The 14,398-nt window shown below is 39.7% G+C and overlaps 1 protein-coding gene across 1 annotated transcript in view; it reads left to right on the forward strand.

Annotated features, from left to right (window-relative positions):
- p3h3 (prolyl 3-hydroxylase 3) overlaps positions 1-14,398 on the forward strand; it is a 49,750-nt gene that overhangs the window by 14,398 nt on the left and 20,954 nt on the right. The window lies entirely within an intron of this gene.

The following is a 14,398-nucleotide window of genomic DNA, read 5'->3' on the forward strand; positions in this document are numbered from 1 at the left end:
AGGCAATGAGCAAACACATTGTACCATTAGAACACTGGAGTGAGAGTTGCTGGAAATGGGCCTCTATACACCTATGGAGATATTGCACCAAAAACCAGACATTTGCAGCTAGAATAGTCATTTACCACATTAGCAATGTATAGAGTGCATTTCTGATTAGTTTAAAGTGATCTTCATTGAAAAGAACAGTGCTTTTCTTTCAAAAATAAGGACATTTTAAAGTGACCCCAAACTTTTGAACGGTAGTGTACATCCAGGACATTTGAGAACTACAACCATGACATAAATCTCTGTCACTTGTGAGGAAATTAATGAATTGTTTTGACAAATTTGGGTACTTTTTGTTCGTGAATGTGTCTTATAATAAAAAGAATATCATGCATTGGCTTGAAGATAAGAAGTTTATCTTCTTGTGTTGAAAAACTCACATTTTTCATATGAAATACATCGTGGACCTGAGTGACATATTTAAATAATATTGGCTGACTTTTTTTCATGGTACTGTATATCAGATATATTCCATTCAGCTAGCGTGATATTGGACAAGTTGAGGACGAGTTCAGTATCTGCTGAATGGAATATATCTGATATACCATGAAAAAAAGCCATTATTATTATTATTATTATTATTATCCATTCCTTTCAGGTGTTCAACACATCTTTCTCTTTCAAAATTCTCTCAAAATCTTCTGTATTTAACGAAGCAAACCTGGCGGCCATATTTGTTTACAAATTGTCACAGTCGTTTTACATCTCCAACGTGTGACATCAGATCGTCTTGAAAACCATGCAATATTGTAAACCATATTCAACGCTCATTCTCCACTGGGTAGATACACGTAGGATAAGCAATATGCTAACAATATTGCATGCTATCAAACCAAATGAATGAAACCCACTAGAAGGGAATAGAACACGTTTTTATTCCATTGAAAAAGTGTCCTCTATGTATAATATTTAAATAATATTGGCTGACTTTTTTCGTGGTATATCAGATATATTCCATTCAGCTAGCATGACACTGAACAAGTCGAAGACAAGTTCAGTATCATGTTAGCTGAATGGAATATATCTGATATACCATGAAAAATGCCAGCCAATATTATTATTATTATTATTATTATTATTATTATTATTATTATACATACACATTCGATGGAACAATTACAGATTTTACAAAAAGTTAAGAACAGGGGTGTGACTTACCAATATTGAAAGCTGATTCTGATCGAATGTAATTTAATGTTCTGTCATTCCAGTGTACATGTACAAAATCAAAGTTCTAACAATAAAAATGGTACAAGTCCAAAAAGCCTGAACAACAACCCAGCTTATATACAAGCTATATCCAGGTCGACAGTTCAAGTTCAAAGTTACTTTTGGTCATAGTTAATTGTTACATTGTAGTTCTTCAAAACAAAAGGGTTTTGCTGAGTGAAGTCCACGAGTGAAGTTCTCTTGTAAAAATCTCCGTCACTTTTCCTCATCTCCAAGTCGAACTTTGACAATATTTCCGATATTGCTCTCTTTTCCAGTTTTTCGATGTCCGTTGGTATGTTTTTCTCCTGTAAATATGCGTGAAGAATACCCAATGAAGTTTTGGTAGCCTTTCAGGTGTTCAGCCCATCTTTCTCTTGAAATCTTCCGCTTTTAATGAAGCAAACCTCGTGGCCATGTTTGTTTACAAACTATCACAATCACTTGCTAGCACGGAAGTTTTACATCTCCGACATGTCTGTTTTCCAGTTTTTCGATGTCTGTTGGTCTGTTTTTCTCTTGTAAATATGCGTGAAGAATATATAATGAAGTTTTGGTAGCCTTTCGGGTGTTCAGCGCGTCTTTAGTTTCAGTTTATTTATTTAGTGCTTAAACCTAGCACTGAATTAGCCTCCTCTTCTCTCTCTCTCCCAGCCAACAAAGAAATGATTGTGTGCATGCAGAACAGAAAAGTTTTGTCATTGGATATTCGCGTGTGACGTTGTGTTGTCTTGACGCTCATTCTCCACTGGGGAGAGTGGTGTAATACATGGAGGATAAGCGATATGATAACAATATTGCATGTCATCAATAAACCCGCTAGAAGGGAATAGAATGCATGTTTTTATTTCATGGAAAAAGTGGCCTGTATGTATAATAATTCCTGATATTTCACTCCGATGACATCACTCCCAGTGTTTTCCCGTAGACTTGGCGTGCGTTGTCAAAATGGTGAACTGGTTCAAAATGAAAACTTTTGATTAACTAATGTATTTATTTTGTGTGTGGATATGTCCATATAATATAAAGAACTTTACATGGCTGCATGAAGATATGAAGTTTATCTTCTCGTGTTGAAAATATTTTCGCTCACTAGTGAATTGTAGAAACTGCCCAGATGTGGATGGAGCACAGAAGTACGGCAGGCTGTTGTTAGCGTCAAGTTCAGTTTATTCGGCTTTTCAGCACAAATCTTTACGTTTGGGACAGACACTCAGACGCGCACACACATACACACCATCGTGTTCTGGTCCCAATCTCTCTTCCTCTACTTCTCTCACTCCTTTTATGGAGTGCAGTCACTGCAAGAGACAAATAAACACACATTAATTGACAACAGGTGTAGCGATTTGACCACTCCCCTTCCCTGACTCTGCCCTCATTCACAAACTGCTGCTTGGCCATGCCCCCGCTGCCACATGAATATATTCACTACTCGAAGGTAAACTTCATATCTTTGCACAGCTGTGTAATATCCTCTCTTTATGGGCAAATACACTGTATTCTGATCAGCATTCAGCATCTTTCTTTTCAAAGTTGACGTATTACATCATAAGCCACGCCCCCTGTACATTGAATACGCCCCCCTGTAGATTGAATAATGTTAGCACACTTGTTCTTGTCATTCCAAATCATCCTCCATCATCTTTTGTTAAGGCCTCCTTCACACTTATTCGAATTAGCAGGAATCAAGCAGAACCAGCCGGAATGAAAAATTTTTCAAAATTCGTGCCACATTCAGGCGGGAATTTCAAACTGACCAACATTCTTACAGCTTTGTAAGAATGCCGTTCGAATACTTAGAATGCAGTTCGAACCCGCCTCGAATGATTCTTGCGCATTCCGGGTGTATTAGTTTTCGAATGCAGTTCAAATGTGGAACACAGTAGGAATACCTAGAATACAGTAAGAATATTAAGAATGCACTTCGAATGCCGTACGAGTACCCTTTTCAGTCACGTGACCTTCATAAACGCGACCACTATTTTGGACATGTAGTGGACTGCGGCTCGAATCAGTTTGAATGCGAGGAAGGCGACAAACGAAAAACATAAAAGAAAAAGGAGCGAGATGCAGAAAACACCTTCACTATCCAGCGACGTAGGGCATTTACAGGGCGAGCAGAGGGAGAGGTATTTGCAAAAATTGAGGTTAGCAGGCTTAGAGAACGACGTTTACCTGCTTCCACCAGGATTGTTCACTGACGTACGCTCCGGCTTGCTCCCCCTCAAATTAAGCAGCGCGCTCTGGCTTGCTCCCCCTCAAATTAAGCAGCGTGCTCTGGCTTGCTCCCCCTCAAATTAAGCAGCGCGCTCCGGCTTGCTCCCCCTCAAATTAAGCAGCGCGCTCCGGCTTCCGGAACGCGCTGCTTAATTTGAGGGGGAGCAAGCCGGAGCGCGCTCCGGAACCTCGGCCGGAGCACTCCGGGAGCAAGCCGGACCGCGCTGCTTAATTTGAGGGGGAGCAAGCCGGAGCGCTCTCCGGCAGCTATTTACACTGGATCCAGTGTAAATAGCTGCCGGATCATAATTACAGTAAACTAGTAAATACATTAAAGGAAAAACTTGAGACTGAAAGGTTTTAACAGTCATCCAAATGACTGAACGTAAACATTGCTACAGTAACATACCAGCTACTTGTTGACATTAGCTAGTCAACAATAGCTACTACAGAAGAACAAGGAGGTTACAATGGGTTATTTTAACCTATTTGGTTACACACTCGCCGCCACAGAATGTTAACAGCAATGTAATGCCTTTTCTGGCTAATTTTATTCGTCTTACCTCCAACAAAGTGGTCACTACACAAGCGCTGGTATGCCGAGGGCTGCCAATCTTTCCTGTTAATGGCTGCTATCCATCTTCTCCGTCGGGATCCGATAAAATGATAAACCTTGCCTTGTTTGTTGATGGTTACTACATCCAGGTGCACAACAATATAGTGGCATGATGGAAGTCTTGCTGAAAGTAAAAACTTTCTTTGCTGCTGTTCCTCAATGTTGGCTGTGGTAAACTACTGGTAGTACATGTCCAAGATGGCAGCCGCGTTTGTCGTGATGTCACGTGAAAAGGGTCCATAGCCGCCGAATATGTTTTGAACGTCTAAGAATTCAAAGAGAATGCAGCTCGAATACTTAGAATGTACTTCGAATATCCCGGAAAATGCAAAGAATTTTCATTCCGACAGTATTCCGGCTCATTCGAGGCACATTCGGGACATTCTGGCAGGATTTGAAGTGGCTTGCCATTTCGATTTTTCCCTCAAACGTGATCAGAATGTTTCGAATGCTGTTGGAATGCCGTAAGAATATTTAGAATGCAGTCAGAACGCAGTTAGAATACACTTCGAATGCCGTTCGATATTTCTCCTCTTCGAATGCACCTCGAATGTTTTGAGCATGAGCAAAACATTCGGGCCGGCCACAAGAATGGGCTCGAATGTTTGGAATGCAGTCAGAATTTTTAGAATGCACTTCGAATATCCCGGAATATACGAAGAATTTTCATTCTGATGGCATTCTGGCTCATTCCACCTCTAGTGTGACTACCCTATAATGGATGAAGTTGATCCAACAATGAAATATACTTTTTTTTTTATTTAAATTTAGACCGTCATCCATGATCCAAGATGTTTTTGCCCCAAGTTTCCTTTTCAGTTTTGCGCTGCAGCTGTGATGCTAACTTAGCTGAGAAGTAAGGGTAGTTTAGCATTATGCAAACTGTATGCCTAAATCATTATCACCTTGTCAAGTTAAAGAATAATTATCATGATATCTGGTGTGTGACTCTATATGACTTTGTCTCATCTCATCTCATTATCTCTAGCCGCTTTATCCTTCTACAGGGTCGCAGGCAAGCTGGAGCCTATCCCAGCTGACTACGGGCGAAAGGCGGGGTACACCCTGGACAAGTCGCCAGGTCATCACAGGGCTGACACATAGACACAGACAACCATTTACACTCACATTCACACCTACGGTCAATTTAGAGTCACCAGTTAACCTAACCTGCATGTCTTTGGACTGTGGGAGAAACCGGAGCACCCGGAGGAAACCCACGCGGACACGGGGAGAACATGCAAACTCCACACAGAAAGGCCCTCGCCGGCCACGGGGCTCGAACCCAGGACCTTCTTGCTGTGAGGCGACAGCGCTAACCACTACACCACCGTGCCGCCTATACGACTTTGTGTTATTTATAAAAGTGTCAATATACAGTATGTAGCATAGTTAACCCTTTGATGCAAAACATGGGTCAGAAGTGACCCGGCTGAGTTTTTATCTTCTATATCTTTGCAATAAATTAATTCCATCATTCAGTATTCAAGGTATTCCTCAATTAACTTGTTTTTGATCATCTTACATCCTCATTTTATTTTTTCCTTTCTTACTTTTTGAATAAAAACCCTTTTTGTATCACTACCCTTCGAATGCACAACATGGGTCCAAAATGACCTGCATTCATTTTCCAGGTTATTTCATGTATGGCTGAGTGTTTCTATGATATACTTTTGAAATAAATTCATTTTGTCATTTACTTTTCCAAATATGCAGTAAATATCTTGTTTTTGTTTAGCACAAATCATCATTTTTATTTTTCCTTTCTTAAGTTATGAACAAGCACAGCTTTTGTAATTCTACATCAAGTTTACACACATGGGTCAGAAACGACCCGCATGCATTTACTACAGCGTTTGGTGGGAACTGTGAATTGTGCTTGTGTCAGACATTTCACAGCTCAGCACAGCGCCCTTTGCCCGTCTAATACATGTAAGTAATGTTTTTCAATTGTTCTAACATTACCTTAGAAAAAAATGGATGATGTTTAGGTTACCTTGAGAGTGAGTCGATTACTTGTCAGAAAGTTACAAGTAATTACTATTAGCTACCTAGCTGTTGACATATTCTACTTTAGTTAGCTAATTTTATTGTAGTTGGCTTAGCTAACTACATAGTTAATAAATAAATAACTGGCCCCATTCACTGCTAAAGTAATTACTTGAAACAAATTATTATTATAGTATTAAGACATTTAATTTTAAATCACACTTGGATGACCCATGTGTAGTAATATAAAAAGTATTTTTGTTCATAAAGTAGGAAAGAAAAAATTAAATTAATGATTTGTGGTCATTAAAAACAGGATATTTAAAGAATACTTGGAATATTCAATCTCATCTCATCTCATTATCTCTAGCCGCTTTATCCTTCTACAGGGTCGCAGGCAAGCTGGAGCCTATCCCAGCTGACTACGGGCGAAAGGCGGGGTTCACCCTGGACAAGTCGCCAGGTCATCACAGGGCTGACACATAGACACAGACAACCATTCACACTCACATTCACACCTACGGTCAATTTAGAGTCACCGGAATATTCAATCATAAAATAAATTGATTTCAAAAGACAGAGCAAAGAAAAACTCAGTCAGCATGAAATAACCTGGAAAATGAATGCGGGTCATTTTTGACCCATGTTGTGCATTAGAAGGGGTGTGCACAGGGGCGCCATCAGAAATTTTGGGCCCCATGAAAGATTAGAATTTTGGGCCCCCCAACTTTCCGTTATTAGCAACACTTTAATCTAGCAAACTGTATATGGCGTTCGCTCATTAAAAACTTCAATCCTGAAGCATTTATGGGTTGTATTGCTGCTTACCTCCTTCTCCAAAGGGGGGTTCAGTGGTTTGGTAGGGCGGAGGCCCCCCTGAGGCTGAATCTGTGCATATTTAGGGCACCCCATTAGTTATTAAACTGGTTATTAGCACCAGCATAACGTAATATTTCATCTTGTTTATCACACAAGTCAGTTCAGTTATTAAAATGGAAAAAATGTCACTGTACAAACTGTAAAAGTGTTCTCTTGATAGGCTAATCCAACCACGTTCATACTGTTCATTTACCATTTGCTAATATTTTGAACACACATGTGAGCGATAGCTACCTTTCTTTGGGAAAAACTGAGTGACCAGTTGCCTGCCTCTCCGGTCCCTCTCAGCTTTCAGTTGCCTTTCTTTATGTTTTTGACAGCCACTCTTCATATTTAGCGATCATAGACTGTACGCACTCCACTGCTGGCTGGCTGCTGCTGCACCGCGACACAGCAGCAAGTAGCGTTGCACTGATCAGCACACAGATTTAACGCATCGCGCTTCTACCAGAACTGGACCGTACCATTTCGCAAAAGGGGGAGGGTTAAATGAGAATATGTTGAAGAACTCAAGAAATAGACAACCTTGTTCAATTAGCTCATTTTACCAGATGGAATATTGCATTGTTGTTATTTCAAAAGTCTTATTAAAATCATTAAAAGCATATTATCAGCCCCTTAAAGGGCCCCATGGCAGTGCTGGGCCCCTAGAATTGTTCTAACCTTTCCCCCCCTGGCGGCGCCCATGGGTGTGCATATGTTTTGCATCAAAGGGTTAAAAGAAACTGTAATAGCAGCCATCTTGAAACATGAGTTACTTTTTTCCTCTGGAAGTACAACCCCGATTCCAAAAAAGTTGGGACAAAGTACAAATTGTAAATAAAAACGGAATGCAATAATTTACAAATTTCAAAAACTGATATTGTATTCACAATAGAACATAGACAACATATCAAATGTCGAAAGTGAGACATTTTGAAATTTCATGTCAAATATTGGCTCATTTGAAATTTCATGACAGCAACACATCTCAAAAAAGTTGGGACAGGGGCAATAAGAGGCTGGAAAAGTTAAAGGTACAAAAAAGGAACAGCTGGAGGACCAAATTGCAACTCATTAGGTCAATTGGCAATAGGTCATTAACATGACTGGGTATAAAAAGAGCATCTTGGAGTGGCAGCGGCTCTCAGAAGTAAAGATGGGAAGAGGATCACCAATCCCCCTAATTCTGCACCGACAAATAGTGGAGCAATATCAGAAAGGAGTTCAACAGTGTAAAATTGCAAAGAGCTTGAACATATCATCTACAGTGCGTAATATCATCAAAAGATTCAGAGAATCTGGAAGAATCTCTGTGCGTAAGGGTCAAGGCCGGAAAACCATACTGGGTGCCCGTGATCTTCGGGCCCTTAGACGGCACTGCATCACATACAGGCATGCTTCTGTATTGGAAATCACAAAATGGGCTCAGGAATATTTCCAGAGAACATTATCTGTGAACACAATTCACCGTGCCATCTGCCATTGCCAGCTAAAACTCTATAGTTCAAAGAAGAAGCCGTATCTAAACATGATCCAGAAGCGCAGACGTCTTCTCTGGGCCAAGGCTCATTTAAAATGGACTGTGGCAAAGTGGAAAACTGTTCTGTGGTCAGACGAATCAAAATTTGAAGTTCTTTATTGAAATCAGGGACGCCGCGTCATTCGGACTAAAGAGGAGAAGGACGACCCAAGTTGTTATCAGCGCTCAGTTCAGAAGCCTGCATCTCTGATGGTATGGGGTTGCATTAGTGCGTGTGGCATGGGCAGCTTACACATCTGGAAAGACACCATCGATGCTGAAAGGTATATCCAGGTTCTAGAGCAACATATGCTCCCATCCAGACGACATCTCTTACAGGGAAGACCTTGCATTTTCCAACATGACAATGCCAAACCACATACTGCATCAATTACAGCATCATGGCTGCGTAGAAGAAGGGTCCGGGTACTGAACTGGCCAGCCTGCAGTCCAGATCTTTCACCCATAGAAAACATTTGGCACATCATAAAACGGAAGATACGACAAAAAAGACCTAAGACAGCTGAGCAACTAGAATCCTACATTAGACAAGAATGGGTTAACATTCCTATCCCTAAACTTGAGCAACTTGTCTCCTCAGTCCCCAGACGTTTACAGACTGTTGTAAAGAGAAAAGGGGATGTCTCACAGTGGTAAACATGGCCTTGTCCCAACTTTTTTGAGATGTGTTGTTGTCATGAAATTTAAAATCACCTAATTTTTCTCTTTAAATGATATATTTTCTCAGTTTAAACATTTGATATGTCATCTATGTTCTATTCTGAATAAAATACGGAATTTTGAAACTTCCACATCATTGCATTCCGTTTTTGTTTACAATTTGTACTTTGTCCCAACTTTTTTGGAATCGGGGTTGTAGTTGTCACTCCAAGCAAACATCAGACTCCGGTAGATGCATGGCAGTCAGGTTCCCACAGTATTAAGGCAGAAATGTCTGATGGAGGTGATTTTGGATGATTATAAAGATAATATATTTCAAGAAATATTAACTTAATAAGCTTATTTTGTGAAACTGTTCAACGCAACACTAAACACCTTTTGAAGCCAGCGTATGATGTTTAGGCGTGTAGTTTGTATTGTGTTAACATGGAGCCTGTAAGCTTCCCTTACTTGTTAGCTACATTAACCTTGGAGCTCCAGGATAAAATTAAAGAAGAAAAATGACCAACAAACACACATTTTTGCTGATGTAGAAGGGAAATTACAGTGGTGCTTGAAAGTTTGTGAACCCTTTAGAATTTTCCATATTTCTGCATAAATATGACCTAAAACAACATCAGATTTTCACACAAGTCCTATCCATCCATTATCTGTAGCCGCTTTATCCTGTCCTACAGGGTCGCAGGCAAGCTGGAGCCTGTCCCAACTGACTATGGGCGAGAGGTGGGGTACACCCTGGACAAGTCGCCAGGTCATCACAGGCCTGACACAGAGCAGGGATGAGAGTTTTCCGCTTTTCGGTGGATTTCCGCTTTTTCTGAGTAAAAATCGACCTTTTTATATTATGCCAAATCCGTTGAGGTTTTTTTTGTTTTTCATTTATTGAGGGGGGTTAGGGTATGTTCCTTCGTGATACTCAAGCGTAATTCATTCCTATGACGATGTTACATGTTTACATTTTCGCCATCTTTAGTCTCGCTAAGTCTTGTGGTAGAATACGTGTTATCTACAATGTAATTGGCCAAAACATCGATGGCGAGAGCATGATAGCCAATCATAACAGTTCTTACAAAAAGCTGAAGAAGAAGTCGAAATGATCAAATGAAAATGAGAAGTGACTGTGAACTATAATTGTATAAAGTGTACATAGACATTATCCCATAAACTTAGCATTCGTTTGATTTAATACATTGAACATGTAGATGATAGTCAGTAAATCTGAATTAATGCTGACAGTTTTGAAAACTTAAATATTTCAAAAGACTTTTTGAAGAAATCATATGCAACTAATGAGGACATAGGGAGAAAAGGTCAGTCACCTGAAGAAATTTTATTTAATATATGAACATTTTGATAATTAATAGAACTTAAGTTTAATGTGAATTTAGTTTGTCATTTTTGTTGATCATGAATTATAACCATACCCTTGAATGTAGAATGTGATTTTATTTTGAATTCAAACAATACTCCTATTGATTTGAAACATATTTTCATGTAAATATATAAAAAAGACAACAGATTTTTTTTTATCTACTACAGCTCAGATTGCAGGAAAAGTTATTTGTAAGGCCTTATTTTTCAAAATTTTCCTGGGGGGGTCTCCCTCCCCGTTGGCTTCGGCGCCCTCGCATACCTTTATCTTGTTTTCTGCTTTTTTGATGACCACCCACTCTCATCCCTGATCAGAGACAAACAACCATTCACACTCACATTCACACTAGTCCGGGAGCCAAAGGCCCAAATTTGGCTGAACCTGGCTTCGTCGGTTAAAGTTTTTTTTTTTTGCTGTTTGTTGTTGTCCAAGGTCTACTCATTAAGATAAGAGAGGGTGCCCGGTGATATCCCTTGGGCAATTCCGGATATTGGCCCTTTATTGTTGGATGTGCTGCAGTCATAGCCTAAATTCTGACATTTTGACATTCTTCACTTTATGTTCACCAAAGTCTATATATCATACTTATTTTTGTGTTTGTTAACATAATAGGATGAGTTTAAGGCCTGGGGGTGGGGTTCCAGCCATGGTTGGGGGTGTGGCCATGCAATTGGGGGCGGGGCTTATACCAAAAAGCCCTTTATTACTCTATTACTTTGGTTGTTAATGCGAGCCTTAAATTATTAGGCATACACTCCATTGTCATCCTTGTGTTTACTTCTGCAGGGGCATATGAGGGACACAATTAGCTAATTCAAGCCAACTTGTGTAGCTATCTTGCTAACTCTGTCAATCACACTGCACCCAAAAGATCACAGCACGCATAAGCTAAGCAGAGAAACTATTTGACTGTAATCATGAAAGAGCAGTGACATGTACTCACTGCTCACCAGTGAACTAGACCCATAGTTTCACAACACTGGCTAGCACACCCAACTCTCACCTAGTAAATGCTAGTCACTGATTTTTTTAAGCTAATAGATTGCTTATTTTAACGATATTGACTGTTGAAATAGTAATGTCCCTGGTTCCCTAGTAAAATTCAGGGCATTGTCCCCGATTATCATCTCAAAAGTCTGTTAACCTTACCCTCACCCCCACTCCAAACCACACTGCTTGTGGACTGAGAGTCATGTGCACTAGCCAGTCCACTGACTAGCACGGCTTTTAAAACGTTGGGCAGTAAGGTTTCCTTAAGCTAATACATTAAGCTAATAGATTGCTTATTTTTACGATATTGACTGTTGAAATAGTAATGTTCCTGGTTCCCTAGTAAAATTCAGGGCACTGTCCCCGATTCACCCCCACTCCAAACCACACTGCTCTTCCACTGACTAGCACGACTTTTAAAACGTTGGGGAGTAAGGTTTACTTAACATTCTCCTCTGTACTAGCTGGCATCCAGTACATAAGCATATTTTTACAGACACTAAGCAATGGCAAAGGGTTTAGAGGGTTTTTTTTTTCATCTGAACTCTTAGTTCTTTCCTTAAATAGTTTTTGTGTTTTGTGTGTGTGTTTGTATACTGTATGTAATTATTTTACATAATTATTGCTCATTAGTGTGTGTGCATGTGTATGTGTGTGCGTGTGCATGCATGCATGCACGTACATGCTTTATGTACTGTAGTTCTTGTATCAAAATTGTTAATTTTGCAAATTTATGAAAGGGTCAATTACACGTTTGACTAATTTGAATGACAGTAAAGCGTGAATAGTGTACAGCCAATTTGGTTAATTGAAAATCAGTATCTTTTGCTATTCTTGTGTGTGTGTGCGCATGCTGTATATGCCATTTTGCATGCTTGATATATTGCATACTGTAGTTTTACATAGTGGATCACTGGTGTGAGTGTATATGCATGCTGTATATAGTTCTTTTACATAGTTATTGGTCATTAGTGTGTGTGTGTGCATGCTGTATATAGTTCTTTTGCATGCTGTATAGTTCTTACATAGATATTGATCATTATTTTGTATTAACTGTAGAGTTTATGTAATACTTGTATAAAAATCGCTAATTTGGAAAAGTTATGAAAGGGTTAATTAATCCACATTTGATGTATTTGAATGACAAATATAGAGAAAAATGTGAATACCTATCAGATACAGCCAACTTGGTGCATTTAATATCAGTATTTACACTGATATTATTTTTTTTTGTATTTTCTTCCATTATTTGGGCATATAGGGCATTAAAGGGTTAATATATTAAATTGCCCAAGGGATATCACCGGGCACCCTCTTAAATCTTGAAGAGCTACCTCAAATCTATAAGATAAAGCAAAAAAAAAAACTTTAACCAAAAATTCCGGGTCCGACCCCATGGCTCCCGGACTACACCTACGGTCAATTTAGAGTCACCAGTTAACCTAACCTGCATGTCTTTGGACTGTGGGGGGAACCAGAGCACCCGGAGGAAACCCACGCGGACACGGGGAGAACATGCAAACTCCACACAGAAAGGTCCTTGACGGCCGTTGGGCTCAAACCCAGAACCTTCTTGCTGTGAGGCGACAGTCCTAACCACTACACCACCATGCTACCCCACAAGTCCTATATATAATATAATATAAAGTATAGAGAGAATAATATAAAAGTACAGACACTTGGTATATTTTACTTCTGTGATTTTTAAATTGTTCATTTTTGGATTACGCTTCATTTTTGTGGCTACTGCCTCATAGAGTAAATATATATGCTATATTTACTGTTTGGACATGGGATCAGAAAACTATTTTATTTATAAGCAGTAGCCACGGGCGGCACGGTGGTGTAGTGGTTAGCGCTGTCGCCTCACAGCAAGAAGGTCCGGGTTCGAGCCCTGTGGCCGGCGAGGGCCTTTCTGTGTGGAGTTTGCATGTTGTCCGCGTGGGTTTCCTCCGGGTGCTCCGGTTTCCCCCACAGTCCAAAGACATGCAGGTTAGGTTAACTGGTGAACTCTAAATTGACTGTAGGTGTGAATGGTTGTCTGTGTCTATGTGTCAGCCCTGTGATGACCTGGCGACTTGTCCAGGGTGTACCCCGCCTTTCGCCCGTAGTCAGCTGGGATAGGCTCCAGCTTGCCTGCGACTCTGTAGAACAGGATAAAGCGGCTAGAGATAATGAGATGAGATGAGCAGTAGCCACATGTACACTACCGTTCAAAAGTTTGGGGTCACCCAGACAATTTTTTGAAATTGTGATGAAAGTGATGAAACACACTTATTGCACATATATATATATATATATATATATATATATATATATATATATATATACACACACACACACACATCTATATCTATCTGTATACATACATACATACATACATACATGTATGTGTATATATACTACCATTCAAAAGTTTGGGGTCACCCAGACAATTTTGTGTTTTCCATGAAAAGTCACACTTTTATTTACCACCATAAGTTGTAAAATGAATAGAAAATATAGTCGAGACATTTTTCTGGCCATTTTGAGCATTTAATCGACCCCACAAATGTGATGCTCCAGAAACTCAATCTGCTCAAAGGAAGGTCAGTTTTATAGCTTCTCTAAAGAGCTCAACTGTTTTCAGCTGTGCTAACATGATTGTACAAGGGTTTTCTAATCATCCATTAGCCTTCTGAGGCAATGAGCAAACACATTGTACCATTAGAACACTGGAGTGATAGTTGCTGGAAATGGGCCTCTATACACCTATGGAGCTATTGCACCAAAAACCAGACATTTGCAGCTAGAATAGTCATTTACCACATTAGCAATGTATAGAGTGGATTTCTGATTAGTTTAAAGTGATCTTCATTGAAAAGAACAGTGCTTTTCTTTCAAAAATAAGGAC

Source organism: Neoarius graeffei, chromosome 5, assembly GCF_027579695.1.
Source record: "Neoarius graeffei isolate fNeoGra1 chromosome 5, fNeoGra1.pri, whole genome shotgun sequence".
Taxonomy (NCBI): domain Eukaryota; kingdom Metazoa; phylum Chordata; class Actinopteri; order Siluriformes; family Ariidae; genus Neoarius; species Neoarius graeffei.